The sequence below is a fragment of the Triturus cristatus genome, chromosome 1_1, assembly GCF_964204655.1.
Source record: "Triturus cristatus chromosome 1_1, aTriCri1.1, whole genome shotgun sequence".
Lineage (NCBI taxonomy): Eukaryota > Metazoa > Chordata > Amphibia > Caudata > Salamandridae > Triturus > Triturus cristatus.
Window position 1 is genome coordinate 383,948,208 of NC_140579.1, and position 17,242 is coordinate 383,965,449.

Genomic DNA, 17,242 nt, shown 5'->3' on the forward strand with positions numbered 1-17,242 from the left:
GTGTAGAGTGGAGTACAGTGGAGTAGAGTGGAGTAGGGTGGAGTAGGATTGAGTGGAGTAGAGTGGAGTAGTATAGAGTGGAGTAGTGTAGAGTGGAGTAGAGTGGAGTAGTGTAGAGTGGAGTACAGAGGAAAAGCGTAGAGTGGAGTAGAGTGGAGTGGAGTAGTGCAGAGAGGAGTAGTTTAGAGTGGAGTAGTGTAGAGTGGAGTAGAGTGGAGTAGAGTAGTGTAGAGTGGAGTAGTGTAGAGTGGAGTACAGTGGAGTAGAGTGGAGTAGTGTAGAGTGGAGTACAGTAGAGTAGTGTGGAGTAGAGTGGAGTGGAGTGGAGTGGAGTAGAGTAGAGTGGAGTAGCATTGAGTGGAGTAGAGTGGAGTAGTGTAGAGTGGAGTAGTGTAGAGTGGAGTAGAGTGGAGTAGAGTGGAGTAGTGTAGAGTGGATCAGAGTGGAGTAGTGTAGAGTGGAGTAGTGTATAGTGGAGTAGCATTGCTTGGAGTAGAGTGGAATAGCGTAGAGTGGAGTAGAGTAGAGTGGAATAGCATTGATTGGAGTAGAGGGGAGTAAAGTGGAGTAGAGTGAAGTAGAATGGAGAAGAGTGGAGTGGAGTAGCATTGAGTGCAGTAGAGTGGAGTATAGTGGAGTAGCATTGGTTGGAATAGAGTGGAGTAGCGTAGAGTGGAGTAGAGTGGAATAGCGTAAAATGGAGTAGAGTGGAGTGGAATAGAGTAGAGTAGAGTGGAGTGGAGTGGAGAGGAGTAGTGTGGAGGAACGTGGAGTAGAGTGGAGTAGAGTGGAGTAGCATTGATTGGAGTAGAGTGGAGTAGCATAGAGTAGAGTAGAGTGGAGTAGAGTAGAGTGGAGTAACATTGATTGGGGTAAAGTGGAGAAGAGTAGAGTAGAGTGGAGTAGAGTGGAGAAGAGCAGAGTGGAGTAGCATTGATTGAAGTAGAGTGGAGTAGATTAGAGTGGAGTAGAGTGGAGTAGAGTAGTGTAGAGTGGAGTAGTATAAAGTGGAGTAGAGTGGAGTAGTGTGGAGTAGAGTGGAGTGGAGTAGAGTGGAGAAGAGTGGAGTGGAGTGGAATAGTGTAGAGTGGAGAAGTGTAGAGTGAAGTAGAGTGTAGTACTGTAGATTGGATTAGAGTGGAGTAGTGTAGAGTGGAGTAGTGTAGAGTGTAATTGAGTGGAGTAGTATAGAGTGGAGTAGTGTAGAGTGGAGTAGTGTAGAGTGGAGTAGAGTGAAGTAGTGTAGAGTGGAGTAGAGTGGAGTGAAGTAGCATTGATTGGAGTAGAGTGGAGTAGAGTAGAGTGGAGTAGTGTAGAGTGGAGTAGAGTGGAGTAGTGTAGAGTGGAGTAGTGAAGAGTGGAGTAGAGTGGAGTAGTGTAGAGTGGAATAGTGTAGAGTGGAGTAGAGTGGAGTAGTGTAGAGTGGAGTAGAGTGGAGTAGAGTGGAGTAGAGTGGAGTGGAGTTACATAGATTGGAGTAGAGTGGAGTAGTGTAGAGTGGAGTAGAGTGGAGTAGTGTAGAGTGGAGTAGTGAAGAGTGGAGTAGAGTGGAGTAGTGTAGAGTGGAGTAGTGTAGAGTGGAGTAGGGTGGAGTGGAGTAGCATTTATTGGAGTAGAGTGGAGTAGTGTAGAGTGGAGTAGAGTGGAGTAGAGTGGAGTGGAGTAGCATCGATTGGAGTAGAGTAGAGTAGAGTAGTGTAGAGTGGAGTAGTGTAGAGTGGAGTACAGTGGAATAGAGTGGAGTAGTGTAGAGTGGAGTACAGTGGAGTAGTGTGGAGTAGAATGGAGTGGAGTGGAGTAGAGTGGAGTGGAGTAGCATTGAGTGGAGTAGAGTGGAGTAGTGTAGAGTGGAGTAGTGTAGAGTGGAGTAGAGTGGAGTAGAGTGGAGTAGTGTAGAGTGGATTAGAGTGGAGTAGTGTAGAGTGGAATAGTGGATAGTGGAGTAGCATTGCTTGGAGTAGAGTGGAATAGCGTAGAGTGGAGTAGAGTGGAGTAGAGTAGAGTTAAATAGCATTGATTGGAGTAGAGTGGAGTAAAGTGGAGTAGAGTGAAGTAGAATGGAGAAGAGTGGAGTGGAGTAGCATTGAGTGCAGTAGAGTGGTGTATAGTGGAGTAGCATTGGTTGGAGTAGAGTGGAGTAGCATAGAGTGGAGTAGAGTGGAATAGAGTGGAATAGCGTAAAATGGAGTAGAGTGGAGTGGAATAGAGTGGAGTAGAGTGGAGTGGAGTAGTGTGGAGGAGCGTGGAGTAGAGTGGAGTAGAGTGGAGTAGCATTGATTTTAAGTAGAGTGGAGTAGCATAGAGTAGAGTAGAGTGGAGTAGAGTAGAGTGGAGTAGAGTGGAGAAGAGCAGAGTGGAGTAGCATTGATTGAAGTAGAGTGGAGTAGATTAGAGTGGAGTAGAGTGGAGTAGAGTAGTGTAGAGTGGAGTAGCATAAAGCGGAGTAGAGTGGAGTAGTGTGGAGTAGAGTGGAGTGGAGTAGAGTGGAGAAGAGTGGAGTGGAGTGGAATAGTGTAGAGTGGAGTAGTGTAGAGTGAAGTATAGTGTAGTACTGTAGATTGGATTAAAGTGGAGTAGTGTAGAGTGGAGTAGTGTAGAGTGTAATAGAGTGGAGTAGTATAGAGTGGAGTAATGTAGAGTGGAGTAGTGTAGAGTGGAGTAGAGTGGAGTAGTGTAGAGTGGAGTAGAGTGGAGTAGAGTGGAGTGAAGTAACATTGATTGGAGTAGAGTGGAGTAGAGTAGATTGGAGTAGAGTGGAGTAGCATAGAGTAGAGTAGAGTGGGGTAGAGTAGAGTGGAGTAGCATTGATTGGGGTAAAGTGGAGAAGAGTAGAGTAGAGTGGAGTAGAGTGGAGAAGAGCAGAGTGGAGTAGCATTGATTGAAGTAGAGTGGAGTAGATTAGAGTGGAGTAGAGTGGAGTAGAGTAGTGTAGAGTGGAGTAGTATAAAGTGGAGTAGAGTGGAGTAGTGTGGAGTAGAGTGGAGTGGAGTAGAGTGGAGAAGAGTGGAGTGGAGTGGAATAGTGTAGAGTGGAGAAGTGTAGAGTGAAGTAGAGTGTAGTACTGTAGATTGGATTAGAGTGGAGTAGTGTAGAGTGGAGTAGTGTAGAGTGTAATAGAGTGGAGTAGTATAGAGTGAAGTAGCATTGATTGGAGTAGAGTGGAGTAGAGTAGAGTGGAGTAGTGTAGAGTGGAGTAGAGTGGAGTAGTGAAGAGTGGAGTAGAGTGGAGTAGTGTAGAGTGGAATAGTGTAGAGTGGAGTAGAGTGGAGTAGTATAGAGTGGAGTAGAGTGGAGTAGAGTGGAGTAGAGTGGAGTGGAGTTACATAGATTGGAGTAGAGTGGAGTAGTGTAGAGTGGAGTAGTGTAGAGTGGAGTAGAGTGGAGTAGTGTAGAGTGGAGTAGTGAAGAGTGGAGTAGAGTGGAGTAGTGTAGAGTGGAGTAGTGTAGAGTGGAGTAGGGTGGAGTGGAGCAGCATTTATTGGAGTAGAGTGGAGTAGTGTAGAGTGGAGTAGAGTGGAGTAGAGTGGAGTGGAGTAGCATCGATTGGAGTAGAGTGGAGTAGAGTAGTGTAGAGTGGAGTAGTGTAGAGTGGAGTACAGTGGAATAGAGTGGAGTAGTGTAGAGTGGAGTACAGTGGAGTAGTGTGGAGTAGAATGGAGTGGAGTGGAGTAGCATTGAGTGGAGTAGAGTGGAGTAGTGTAGAGTGGAGTAGTGTAGAGTGGAGTAGAGTGGAGTAGAGTGGAGTAGTGTAGAGTGGATTAGAGTGGAGTAGTGTAGAGTGGAATAGTGTATAGTGGAGTAGCATTGCTTGGAGAAGAGTGGAATAGCGTAGAGTGGAGTAGAGTGGAGTAGAGTAGAGTGAAATAGCATTGATTGGAGTAGAGTGGAGTAAAGTGGAGTAGAGTGAAGTAGAATGGAGAAGAGTGGAGTGGAGTAGCATTGAGTGCAGTAGAGTGGTGTATAGTGGAGTAGCATTGGTTGGAGTAGAGTGGAGTAGCGTAGAGTGGAGTAGAGTGGAATAGAGTGGAATAGCGTAAAATGGAGTAGAGTGGAGTGGAATAGAGTGGAGTAGAGTGGAGTGGAGTAGCATTGATTGGGGTAAAGTGGAGAAGAGTAGAGTAGAGTGGAGTAGAGTGGAGAAGAGCAGAGTGGAGTAGCATTGATTGAAGTAGAGTGGAGTAGATTAGAGTGGAGTAGAGTGGAGTAGAGTAGTGTAGAGTGGAGTAGCATAAAGCGGAGTAGAGTGGAGTAGTGTGGAGTAGAGTGGAGTGGAGTAGAGTGGAGAAGAGTGGAGTGGAGTGGAATAGTGTAGAGTGGAGTAGTGTAGAGTGAAGTATAGTATAGTACTGTAGATTGGATTAAAGTGGAGTAGTGTAGAGTGGAGTAGTGTAGAGTGTAATAGAGTGGAGTAGTATAGAGTGGAGTAATGTAGAGTGGAGTAGTGTAGAGTGGAGTAGAGTGGAGTAGTGTAGAGTGGAGTAGAGTGGAGTAGAGTGGAGTGAAGTAACATTGATTGGAGTAGAGTGGAGTAGAGTAGATTGGAGTAGAGTGGCGTGGAGTAGTGTAGAGTGGAGTAGTGTAGAGTGGAGTACAGTGGAGTAGAGTGGAGTAGTGTGGAGTAGAGTGGAGTGGAGTAGTATAGAGTGAAGTAGAGTGTAGTAGTGTAGAGTGGATTAAAGTGGAGTAGTGTAGAGTGGATTAAAGTGGAGTAGTGTAGAGTGGAGTAGTGTAGAGTGGAGTAGAGTGGAGTAGTGTAGAGTGGAGTAGTATGGAGTGGAGTAGTGTAGAGTGGAGTAGGGTGGAGTAGAGTGGAGTAGAGTGGAGTGAAGTAGCATCGATTGAAGTAGAGTGGAGTACAGTACAGTAGAGTGGAGTGGAGTAGTGTAGAGTGGAGTAGTGTAGAGTGGAGTACAGTGGAGTACAGTGGAGTAGTGTGGAGTAGCATTGAGTTTAGTAGAGTGGAGTAGTATAGAGTGGAGTAGTGTAGAGTGGAGTAGTGTAGAGTATATTAGACTGGAGTAGTGTTGAGTGGAGTAGTGTAGAGTGGAGTAGAGTGGAGTAGTGTAGAGTGGTGTACAGAGAGGTAGCGTAGAGTGGAGTAGAGTGGAGTAGTGTAGAGTGGAGTAGAGTGGAGTAGAGTGGAGTGGAGTAGCATCGATTGGAGTAGTGTGGAGTAGAGAGGAGTAGTGTAGAGTGGAGTAGAGAGGAGTAGAGTGGAGTAGTGTGGAGTGGAACAGTGTAGAGTGGAGTAGTGTAGAGTGGAGTAGAGTGGAGTAGTGTGGAGTAGAGTGGAGTGGAGTATCATCGATTGGAGTAGAGTGTAGTAGAGTGTAGTAGAGTGGAGTAGCATAAAATGGAGTAGAGTGGAGTGGAATAGAGTGGAGTAGAGTGGAGTGGAGTGGAGTAGTGTGGAGTAGCGTAGAGTGGAGTAGCGTAGAGTGGAGTAGAGTGGAGTAGAGTAGAGTAGCATTGATTGGAGTAGAGTGGAGTAGCGTAGCGTAGAGTGGAGTAGAGTAGAGTGGAGTAGCATTGTGTTATATCCTGCTAATATTGATGCAATGCCAGTCTACCACCAGGGGAATGTTCATGTGATGATGTGGTCAGAATGTTGGGAATCTGTAGTGAGTAATGTCAGTTGACTGGGGCTGAGCTGCCTGCTGGCTGCTCCTGGTGGGGTCTTTATCTGATCTAGACTTGGTCTTTATACTATCTTAATCTAATCTACTTGTGATCCTGTACCATCTTCCAATAAACCTACCTAAATCATCACAACTGAATGGACTTGATTACTACAGAATTTTGGCGACGATTTTAACTTAAAGGACCTACTCCTGTCACCTTTACAAGATCTTCAAGCAATTTCAAAATTCATCAACTCAACTCAAGTCATCTCAACTGGCATCCTGACCCCACCAGTGACCTCCCATCGGTCGCCCACTACCAGTCTGCCAGTTGTTTCTTTGTGTCTGCGCAAGTGCTGTGCCCTCAGTGAAAGTAGCTGGCCAACATCTTCAACGTCTTCGAATTATGCTGCAGCTTCATGTGAGGGTAAGCCTAACGTCTGGGGAAATGCTGCTTTCAGTCAGGGTAAGCCTGACGCTCTTCAAGTACAGCCACTGCATCTGTTTGCTGTTCCCACAGCATCTCAATCTTCACTTCCAGTTTCTATGCAACAGCTCATGTCTTTGCCTGCTGTTCCTACAGTGTGTGAAAAGGTCTGTTCTTCCAACGCATGCAACACCTCAAAAAACTAGTCTGTTTCAACTGCAGCCCAAGCGTGTTCCTGTATGTATCTGCAACGTTTCTACAAGCAAGAGCCTCAGCTAACAAGGTAATTTGTGTGCCTTTTGAGAAGTGAGCTGTCTGTACGTAGAAAGCGTGTAACGTCTACGCATGCTTAAAACTCTCCCTACTGCGTTTCACCTTCATTCATGTTGTCAATCAAGGATTTTAAACGCGCATTCAAATTTTAGTTCTACACTCTCTGCAAGCCTCGTCAGTTTCATCTACCATCAAGACCTAGTCGGCCTGATCACCCGCTATTTGTCTCGGTGTCGTTTGGTCTTCAATGGTTCAATTTGCACTTAATTTAAAGATAGCGCTTGTCGAAGGGCAATCCATTTGACATTGTGAAGACCTGGCTGTGCATTGTTTCATGTGAGTACCAGCGCTTTGGTGAGCATATGCGCATATGTCTGTGAGCAAGGACTGTGTTTTTATTTTGCGAGTCTCCATGTTTTTAATATTTATTTAAAAACCTGTGGTGGATCTTCACTACAGTCTAACGGCAGCGCATCCTTCAATTTCAAAATGCAAGCGCGCGCTCACCTTCTACTGTTGCGAGCAGGCAGTGCATTTTCCGTTCTTCAGTTCTCTGTGACGCCCGACATTCGATCTCCTGCTTTGTTTGTGAATTCACGTCTGCATGCTTCTGCGTGCCCTGAGCCACCCGGGACAGCGTAAAAAACGTGCCGCCATCTTTGAATTGGCGTGGACATTCAAGCTGCTGTTAATACACCATTGCCTTCATTTCCTTCCGGTATTTTGCCAACCACGTTGTGCGTCCAGGATTACTCAACGGTGACACTGTTTTTTTTTTTTCCTCACATCTTCTGAATCCAAGTCTAGTGTTAGTAGTGATGTTTCATTCACGCTTGCTAGATTAAAATTTCATTTGATCTTGATGGAGTCCAGGGATCACGGACATCGAGACATTCTTTTCATCAGTCTCTGTTGAGGTAAAGGTGCCTTATGTCGCTCTTGGTGCCTTCATCAGTGCTACATCAGTGATGTTGGTATATTGGATTCAAGTATTGTCATTGTTGTCATGCTCACTTGTTTTAACGTGTTAGTTTTGCATATTTATATTTTAGTCAATTTCACATTGCCGCCCATTTTAGGTCTGAAATTTCAAATCATTAATGTCTACACTATCAATTGTATGGGGCATTCTTATCTAGTACATTTTGCTCTTTATGGGGTGTACGAAAAATGGTTCCTGGCCCATTATGTCAATTTTCCAGTTTGTTCACATATACATATACAAGATGTACAGTTTGGTTTGTGTCCTGTTTCTAAGCTGTACATTTTGGGTGTCAGTCCCATCTCTATTGTGTGCAATTCAATTCGACCTCCCTCCTGGGAGTTATGGAAGGGTGTATTCTCTTTGTATATGGGTTCCTACCTATACTCTGTCAAATCTCTGCAAAGGTTCCAGTCCTTTTGCATAAGTGAGGGTTCCGACCCAAACACTGTCAATTTTCATGCAAGGGTTTCAGTCCGGTTGCATAAGTATGGGTTCCGACCCAAACACTGTCAATTCTCATGCAAGGGTTTCAGTCCGGTTGCATAAGTGTGGGTTCCGACCCAAACACTGTCAATTTTCATGCAAGGGTTTTAGTCCGGTTGCATAAGTGTGGGTTCCGACCTAAACACTGTCAATTTTCATGCAAGGGTTTTAGTCCGGTTGCATAAGTGTGGGTTCCGACCTAAACATTCTCAATTCTATTTTATTCCTTTCACTGTCTGGAATGTGTCATGAGTACCTACTCATATCTACTGTTTTAACACAGTTACGTCTACAGTGCACGGTGGGGTTTTCCACGTAATGTTTGCCTTTACACTTATTTTAGTATGGGGAGCGTTTCCAGTTTGGTGCACAACACCTCTCTATTTAAAGAGATTAGTCATGGGTTCTCTCCCATGCAGTTTAGTTCACATATTTAGCTTAGGTCTATACTTTATTTGAATGCATTTCATATTTTCAATGCTAAGTATGTTCTGTTGATATTATATTTTATTTGCTATCTTGCACTGTTATCTTTGCATTACAATTTTGTCATTGCTTTAAGATAGTGGTGTTTAGAAGGGGAATTACTCTTGTATTTTTCTCTTTCTTGTTTCTATTTTCTTTTCTGTTTTCCTTCTGAGTTTTTGGGTCTTTTGTGGATTCTGGATTTTCTAGGTTTTTCTGCCGTGTTTTCTGTCTCTGTGTATTTCACATCCTGTAGTCCTAAGTTTTGTTGGTTCATACCTCTTCTGCCTTCTTACATTCCTGTTCTGGCCAGTGGGTATGTATTGGGGTAGTCGTTTGGAGTTTCTATATTCGCTTATTCTCTGTGGTGCAAGAAGGGATGATGGTTTCTATTTGTTGGTTTCCATGTTTGAGTTTTCTCTGTTTCTTATTTTCTTTCTGGTTGTTTTTCTCTATGGTTGTTCTCACACTGTTTTTTATGATCGTTGTTCTCCTTGTTTTCTATAATCACTTTGCTGTCGCTTTCTCAGGTTTTTTTATGATCGTTGTTCTCCTTGTTTTCTATAATCACTTTGCTGTCGCTTTCTCCGGTTTTCTCTTATTTTTCTAGTTTTCTGTTTCCCGTATAAGAAAGGGAGATATGTTATATCCTGCTAATGTTGATGCAATGCCAGTCTACCACCAGGGGAATGTTCATGTGATGATGCGGTCAGAATGTTGGGAATCTGTAGTGAGTAATGTCAGTTGACTGGGGCTGAGCTGCCTGCTGGCTGCTCCTGGTGGGGTCTTTATCTGATCTAGACTTGGTATTTATACTATCTTAATCTAATCTACTTGTGATCCTGTACCATCTTCCAATAAACCTACCTAAATCATCACAACTGAATGGACTTGATTACTACACATTGAAATAGAGTGGAGAAGAGTAGAGTAGAGTGGAGTAGAGTAGAGTGGAGTAGCATTGATTGGAGTAGAGTGGAGTAGAGTAGAGTGGAGTGGAGTAGAGTGGAGTAAAGTAGTGTAGAGTGGAGTAGTGTAGAGTGAAGTACAGTGGAGTAGAGTTGAGTAGTGTGGAGTAGAGTGGAGTGGAGTAGAGTGGATAAGATTGGAGTGGAGTAGCATCGAGTGGAGAAAAGTGGAGTAGTGTAGAGTGGAGTAGAGTGAAGTAGAGTGTAGTTGTGTAGAGTGGATTAGAGTGGAGTAGTGTAAAGTGAATAGTGTAGAGTGGAGTAGTATAGAGTGGAGTAGTGTAGAGTGGAGTAGAGTGGAGTAGAGTGGAGTAGAGTGGAGTGGAGTAGCATTGATTGGAGTAGAGTGGAGTAAAGTGGAGTAGAGTAGTGTAGAGTGGAGTAGTATAGAGTGGAGTACAGTGGAGTAGAGTGGAGTAGTGTAGAGTGGAGTACAGTGGAGTAGTGTGGAGTAGAGTGGAGTGGAGTGGAGTAGAGTGGAGTGGAGTAGCATCGAGTGGAGTAGAGTGGAGTAGTATAGAGTGGAGTAGTGTAGAGTGGAGTAGAGTGGAGTAGAGTGGAGTAGTGTAGAGTGGATTAGAGTGGAGTAGTATAGAGTGGAGTAGTGTATAGTGGAGTAGAGTGGAGTAGCATTGATTGGAGTAGAGTGGAATAGCGTAGAGTGGAGTAGAGTAGAGTGGAATAGCATTGATTGGAGTAGAGTGGAGAAGAGAAGAGAAGAGTGGAGTAGAGTGGAGTAGAGTGGAGTGAAGTAGCATCGATTGGAGTAGAGTGGAGTAGAGTAGAGTGGAGTAGAGTGGAGTAGTGTAGAGTGGAGTACATGGAGTAGAGTAGAGTAGTGTGGAGTAGCATCGAGTGGAGTAGAATGGAGTAGTGCAGAGTGGAGTAGTGTAGAGTGGAGTAGTGTAGTGTGGAGTACAGTGGAGTAGTGTAGAGTGGAGTACAGTGAAGTAGCGTAGAGTGGAGTAGTGTAGAGTGGAGTAGAGTGGAGTAGAGTGGAGTGGAGTAGCATCGATTGGAGTAGAGTGGAGTAGTGTAGAGTGAAGTAGTGTAGAGTGGAGTAGAGTGGAGTAGTATAAAGTGGAGTAGTGTAGAGTGGAGTAGTGTGGAGTAGTGTAGAGTGGAGTAGTGTAGAGTGGATTAGAGTGGAGTAGTGTAGAGTGAGTACAGTGGAGTAGAGTGGAGTAGTGTAGAGTGAAGTAGTGTAGAGTGGAGTAGAGTGGAGTAGTGTAGAGTGGAGTAGTGTAGAGTGGAGTAGTGTGGAGTGGAGTAGAGTGGAGTAGTGTAGAGTGGAGTAGAGTGGAGTAGAGTGGAGTGAAGTAACATTGATTGGAGTAGAGTGGAGTAGAGTAGATTGGAGTAGAGTGGCGTGGAGTAGTGTAGAGTGGAGTAGTGTAGAGTGGAGTACAGTGGAGTAGAGTGGAGTAGTGTGGAGTAGAGTGGAGTGGAGTAGTGTAGAGTGAAGTAGAGTGTAGTTGTGTAGAGTGGATTAGAGTGGAGTAGTGTAAAGTGAATAGTGTAGAGTGGAGTAGTATAGAGTGGAGTAGTGTAGAGTGGAGTAGAGTGGAGTAGAGTGGAGTAGAGTGGAGTGGAGTAGCATTGATTGGAGTAGAGTGGAGTAAAGTGGAGTAGAGTAGTGTAGAGTGGAGTAGTGTAGAGTGAAGTACAGTGGAGTAGAGTGGAGTAGTGTAGAGTGGAGTACAGTGGAGTAGTGTGGAGTAGAGTGGAGTGGAGTGGAGTAGAGTGGAGTGGAGTAGCATCTAGTGGAGTAGAGTGGAGTAGTATAGAGTGGAGTAGTGTAGAGTGGAGTAGAGTGGAGTAGAGTGGAGTAGTGTAGAGTGGATTAGAGTGGAGTAGTATAGAGTGGAGTAGTGTATAGTGGAGTAGAGTGGAGTAGCATTGATTGGAGTAGAGTGGAATAGCGTAGAGTGGAGTAGAGTAGAGTGGAATAGCATTGATTGGAGTAGAGTGGAGAAGAGTAGAGAAGAGTGGAGTAGAGTGGAGTAGAGTGGAGTGAAGTAGCATCGATTGGAGTAGAGTGGAGTAGAGTAGAGTGGAGTAGAGTGGAGTAGTGTAGAGTGGAGTACAGTGGAGTAGAGTAGAGTAGTGTTGAGTAGCATCGAGTGGAGTAGAATGGAGTAGAGCAGAGTGGAGTAGAGTAGAGTGGAGTAGTGTAGAGTGGAGTACAGTGGAGTAGTGTAGAGTGGAGTACAGTGAAGTCGCGTAGAGTGGAGTAGAGTGGAGTAGTGTAGAGTGGAGTAGAGTGGAGTAGAGTGGAGTGGAGTAGCATTGATTGGAGTAGAGTGGAGTAGTGTAGAGTGAAGTAGTGTAGAGTGGAGTAGAGTGGAGTAGTGTAGAGTGGAGTAGTGTAGAGTGGAGTAGTGTGGAGTAGTGTAGAGTGGAGTAGTGTAGAGTGGAGTAGAGTGGAGTAGTGTAGAGTGGAGTACAGTGGAGTAGAGTGGAGTAGTGTGGAGTAGCATTGAGTGGAGTAGAGTGGAGTAGTATAGAGTGGAGTAGTGTAGAGTGGAGTAGTGTAGAGTATATTAGAGTGGAGTAGTGTTGAGTGGAGTAGAGTGGAGTGGAGTAGTGTAGAGAGGAGTAGTTTAGAGTGGAGTAGTGTAGAGTGGAGTAGAGTGGAGTAGTGTAGAGTGGAGTAGTGTAGAGTAGAATAGTGTAGAGTGGAGTAGAGTGGAGTAGTGTAGAGTGGAGTAGTGTAGAGTGGAGTAGAGTGGAGTAGTGTAGAGTGGAGTAGTGGAGAGTGGAGTAGAGTGGAGTAGTGTAGAGTGGAGTAGTGTAGAGTGGAGTAGAGTGGAGTGGAGTAGCATTTATTGGAGTAGAGTGGAGTAGTGTAGAGTGGAGTAGAGTGGAGTAGAGTGGAGTAGAGTAGTGTAGAGTGGAGTAGTGTAGAGTTGAGTACAGTGGAGTAGAGTGGAGTAGTGTAGAGTGGAGTACAGTGGAGTAGTGTGGAGTAGAGTGGAGTGGAGTGAAGTAGAGTGGAGTGGAGTAGCATCGAGTGGAGTAGAGTGGAGTAGTGTAGAGTGGAGTAGTGTAGAGTAGAGTGGAGTAGAGTGGAGTAGTGTAGAGTGGATTAGAGTGGAGTAGTATAGAGTGGAGTAGTGTATAGTGGAGTAGCATTGCTTGGAGTAGAGTGGAATAGCGTAGAGTGGAGTAGAGTGGAGTAGAGTAGAGTGGAATAGCATTGATTGGAGTAGAGTGGAGAAGAGTAGAGAAGAGTGGAGTAGAGTGGAGTAGAGTGGAGTAGAGTGGAGTGAAGTAGCATCCATTGGAGTAGAGTGGAGTAGAGTAGAGTGGAGTAGAGTGGAGTAGTGTAGAGTGGAGTACAGTGGAGTAGAGTGGAGTAGTGTGGAGTAGCATCGAGTAGAGTAAAATGGAGTAGTGCAGAGTGGAGTAGTGTAGAGTGGAGTACAGTGGAGTAGTGTAGAGTGGAGTACAGTAAAGTAGCGTAGAGTGGAGTAGCATTGATTGGAGTAGAGTGGAGTAGTGTAGAGTGGAGTAGTGTAGAGTGGAGTAGAGTGGAGTAGTGTAGAGTAGAGTGGAGTAGAGTAGAGTGGAGTAGAGTGGAGTAGTGTAGAGTGGAGTAGAGTGGAGTAGTGTAGAGCGGAGTACAGTGGAGTAGAGTGGAGTAGTGTGGAGTAGCATCGAGTGGAGTAGAATGGAGTAGTGCAGAGTGGAGTAGTATAGAGTGGAGTAGTGTAGAGTGGAGTACAGTGGAGTAGTGTAGAGTGGAGTACAGTGAAGTAGCGTAGAGTGGAGTAGCATTGATTGGAGTAGAGTGGAGTAGTGTAGAGTGGAGTAGTGTAGAGTGGAGTAGAGTGGAGTAGTGTAGAGTGGAGTAGAGTGGAGTAGTATAGAGTGGAGTAGAGTGGAGTGAAGTAGCATCGATTGGAATAGATTGGAGTGGAGTAGTGTAGAGTGGAGTAGTGTAGAGTGGAGTACAGTGGAGTAGAGTGGAGTAGTGTGGAGTAGCATTGAGTGGAGTAGAGTGGAGTAGTATAGAGTGGAGTAGTGTGGAGTAGAGTGGAATAGTGTAGAGTGTATTAGAGTGTAGTAGTGTTGAGTGGAGTAGTGTAGAGTGGAGTACAGTGGAGTGGAGTGGAATAGTGTAGAGTGGAGTAGTGTAGAGTGGAGTAGAGTGGAGTGGAGTAGCATTTATTGGAGTAGAGTGGAGTAGTGTAGAGTGGAGTAGAGTGGAGTAGAGTGGAGTGGAGTAGCATCGATTGGAGTAGAGTGGAGTAGAGTAGTGTAGAGTGGAGTAGTGTAGAGTGGAGTACAGTGGAGTAGAGTGGAGTAGTGTAGAGTGGAGTACAGTGGAGTAGTGTGGAGTAGAGTGGAGTGGATTGGAGTAGAGTGGAGTGGAGTAGCATCGAGTGGAGTAGAGTGGAGTAGTGTAGAGTGGAGTAGTGTAGAGTGGAGTAGAGTGGAGTAGTGTAGAGTGGATTAGAGTGGTTTAGTGTAGAGTGGAGTAGTGTATAGTGGAGTAGCATTGCTTGGAGTAGAGTGGAATAGCGTAGAGTGGAGTAGAGTGGAGTAGAGTAGAGTGGAATAACATTGATTGGACTAGAGTGGCGTAAAGTGGAGTAGAGTGAAGTAGAATGGAGAAGAGTGGAGTGGAGTAGCATTGAGTGCAGTAGAGTGGAGTATAGTGGAGTAGCATTGGTTGGAGTAGAGTGGAGTAGCGTAGAGTGGAGAAGAGTGGAGTAGAGTGGAATAGCTTAAAATGGAGTAGAGTGGAGTGGAATCATCATCATCATCATCATTAGTCTTTATTCGATTTAAAAAATAAATCATAAAAGACACAAACATAAATCCAGACATGACATATAAAATCCATTAAAACTTTAGAAACCATCAATAAATATGTTAAGAATTTTTTTTAAAAAAGCATTAAACAAGTCAAGATAACAACAAAGTTACTAATACATGATTAATAAACCCCCATCAACTACAGGATTATGAAGAATCAGTTGACGTAATTTGAGACTGTGTTGCAACAATTTGGGCTGGATGGAGGGGATGTTTCTGGTGTTTACCACAGGCTTGTGCCCTTAGGGTCCATGCCCAACCCAAAAATTGGAGTAGCATTGATTGGAGTAGAGTGGAGTAGTGTAGAGTGGAGTAGTGTAGAGTGGAGTAGAGTGGAGTAGTGTAGAGTAGAGTGGAGTAGAGTAGAGTGGAGTAGAGTGGAGTAGTGTAGAGTGGAGTAGAGTGGAGTAGTGTAGAGCGGAGTACAGTGGAGTAGAGTGGAGTAGTGTGGAGTAGCATCGAGTGGAGTAGAATGGAGTAGTGCAGAGTGGAGTAGTATAGAGTGGAGTAGTGTAGAGTGGAGTACAGTGGAGTAGTGTAGAGTGGAGTACAGTGAAGTAGCGTAGAGTGGAGTAGCATTGATTGGAGTAGAGTGGAGTAGTGTAGGGTGGAGTAGTGTAGAGTGGAGTAGAGTGGAGTAGTGTAGAGTGGAGTAGAGTGGAGTAGTGTAGAGTGGAGTAGAGTGGAGTGAAGTAGCATCGATTGGAATAGATTGGAGTGGAGTAGTGTAGAGTGGAGTAGTGTAGAGTGGAGTACAGTGGAGTAGAGTGGAGTAGTGTGGAGTAGCATTGAGTGGAGTAGAGTGGAGTAGTATAGAGTGGAGTAGTGTGGAGTAGAGTGGAATAGTGTAGAGTGTATTAGAGTGTAGTAGTGTTGAGTGGAGTAGTGTAGAGTGGAGTACAGTGGAGTGGAGTGGAATAGTGTAGAGTGGAGTAGTGTAGAGTGGAGTAGAGTGGAGTGGAGTAGCATTTATTGGAGTAGAGTGGAGTAGTGTAGAGTGGAGTAGAGTGGAGTAGAGTGGAGTAGAGTGGAGTGGAGTAGCATCGATTGGAGTAGAGTGGAGTAGAGTAGTGTAGAGTGGAGTAGTGTAGAGTGGAGTACAGTGGAGTAGAGTGGAGTAGTGTAGAGTGGAGTACAGTGGAGTAGTGTGGAGTAGAGTGGAGTGGATTGGAGTAGAGTGGAGTGGAGTAGCATCGAGTGGAGTAGAGTGGAGTAGTGTAGAGTGGAGTAGTGTAGAGTGGAGTAGAGTGGAGTAGTGTAGAGTGGATTAGAGTGGTTTAGTGTAGAGTGGAGTAGTGTATAGTGGAGTAGCATTGCTTGGAGTAGAGTGGAATAGCGTAGAGTGGAGTAGAGTGGAGTAGAGTAGAGTGGAATAACATTGATTGGACTAGAGTGGCGTAAAGTGGAGTAGAGTGAAGTAGAATGGAGAAGAGTGGAGTGGAGTAGCATTGAGTGCAGTAGAGTGGAGTATAGTGGAGTAGCATTGGTTGGAGTAGAGTGGAGTAGCGTAGAGTGGAGAAGAGTGGAGTAGAGTGGAATAGCTTAAAATGGAGTAGAGTGGAGTGGAATCATCATCATCATCATCATTAGTCTTTATTCGATTTAAAAAATAAATCATAAAAGACACAAACATAAATCCAGACATGACATATAAAATCCATTAAAACTTTAGAAACTATCAATAAATATGTTAAGAATTTTTTTAAAAAAAGCATTAAACAAGTCAAGATAACAACAAAGTAAACCCCCATCAACTACAGGATTATGAAGAATCAGTTGACGTAATTTGAGACTGTGTTGCAACAATTTGGGCTGGATGGAGGGGATGTTTCTGGTGTTTACCACAGGCTTGTGCCCTTAGGGTCCATGCCCAACCCAAAAATTTAACTAATGGTATAGAAACAGTTGGCGAAGTGCTAGTGCATAAAATTCTTAAAGCAACAGCGCTGCTCCTTGTGCCCAAGTTTCTACACAAAGGTGTCAGCCACACTCGTCTGGGAGTGACTAGTACTGGGCAAACAAACAGGAAATGGGCAATAGATTCTGTCTGTAACCCACAAGCAGGGCAGATTTCCTCTCGAGGACTAGACCACCTGCCTGTAAGAGATTTGAGTGGTAGGGAACCTGCTCTCAGCTGGAAGTAGAACTTCCTGTCTCTGGGTTTCGTAATCAGGTCCCAATATAACTCAAGGACGGGCGTGGTCTTCACCTCTAGGTAGCGACCAGCCATCCCGTTGGAGTTTGCTCCGCTCCATACCTGGTGGTCAACTCGTTCCCAATAAATGGCTTTTATAATTTTCTTAGAGGGAAACTGTGCAGTTGCAGGGTCGCTCCATAACCCCGCCATGCCCAAAACTGTCAAGGTCTGGCGGAGCTGCCTCAGCCAGTCAATCTTGTGGAAAACGTCTAGATCTATGACATCCATAAGCCCTTTGGCATACAAGGAGAGCTCGGGAGTAGTCCATAGCCTTCGCCAGTATAAAACCGGGCGAAGTCTGGCAATGTCCACAATGGCCTTCCTACCAAGCTCATACCTTACAGGAACCATAGGGGAGCTCTGGGGGAGTCCTGTTATACTACGGAGGAATGAAGTTTCGGCTAGGGTTAAAGAAACCAGCCGGTTGAACCCCCATAGTTCTGCCCCGTATAAAACTGAACCTAAGGCCTTTGCCTCGTAGACTTGGAGCACAGGTTTTATGGGCCTAGTAAAAGATGTTTTGTGCTCTCTAATTAGTGTTCCCGAGATTTGCCTAAGCTTCAGGGCGGCTACCTCTATATGCTTGTCCCATTTGTTACTAGTTGTTATATGTATGCCCAGATAAACAAAGTTGGAGACCATTTCAATTGGTTGCCCATCCAAAAAGAACTTTCTCCCTCCAAAGCTTGAGTGCGGATTAAAAGCCATGAGTTTAGTTTTGCCACGTTTACCTCCAAGCCATGACCAAGGCAAAAATCCTCAAAGACTGATAGAGCTCTTTGTAAGCCACTTGGGGTTTTTGATACGATTAACGTATCATCCGCAAACATTAATATCGGAGTAATAACTCCAGCAAGCTTCGGAGCATTCAGTGGTAACACTAAGCATAGATTGGGCTATCCCATTAATGTATAGGGAAAAGAGCGTAGGAGCCATGGTGCAGCCTTGCCGCACTCCCCGTTCAACCGGGAACTCTGTGGTGACCTCACCCGCTCCTCC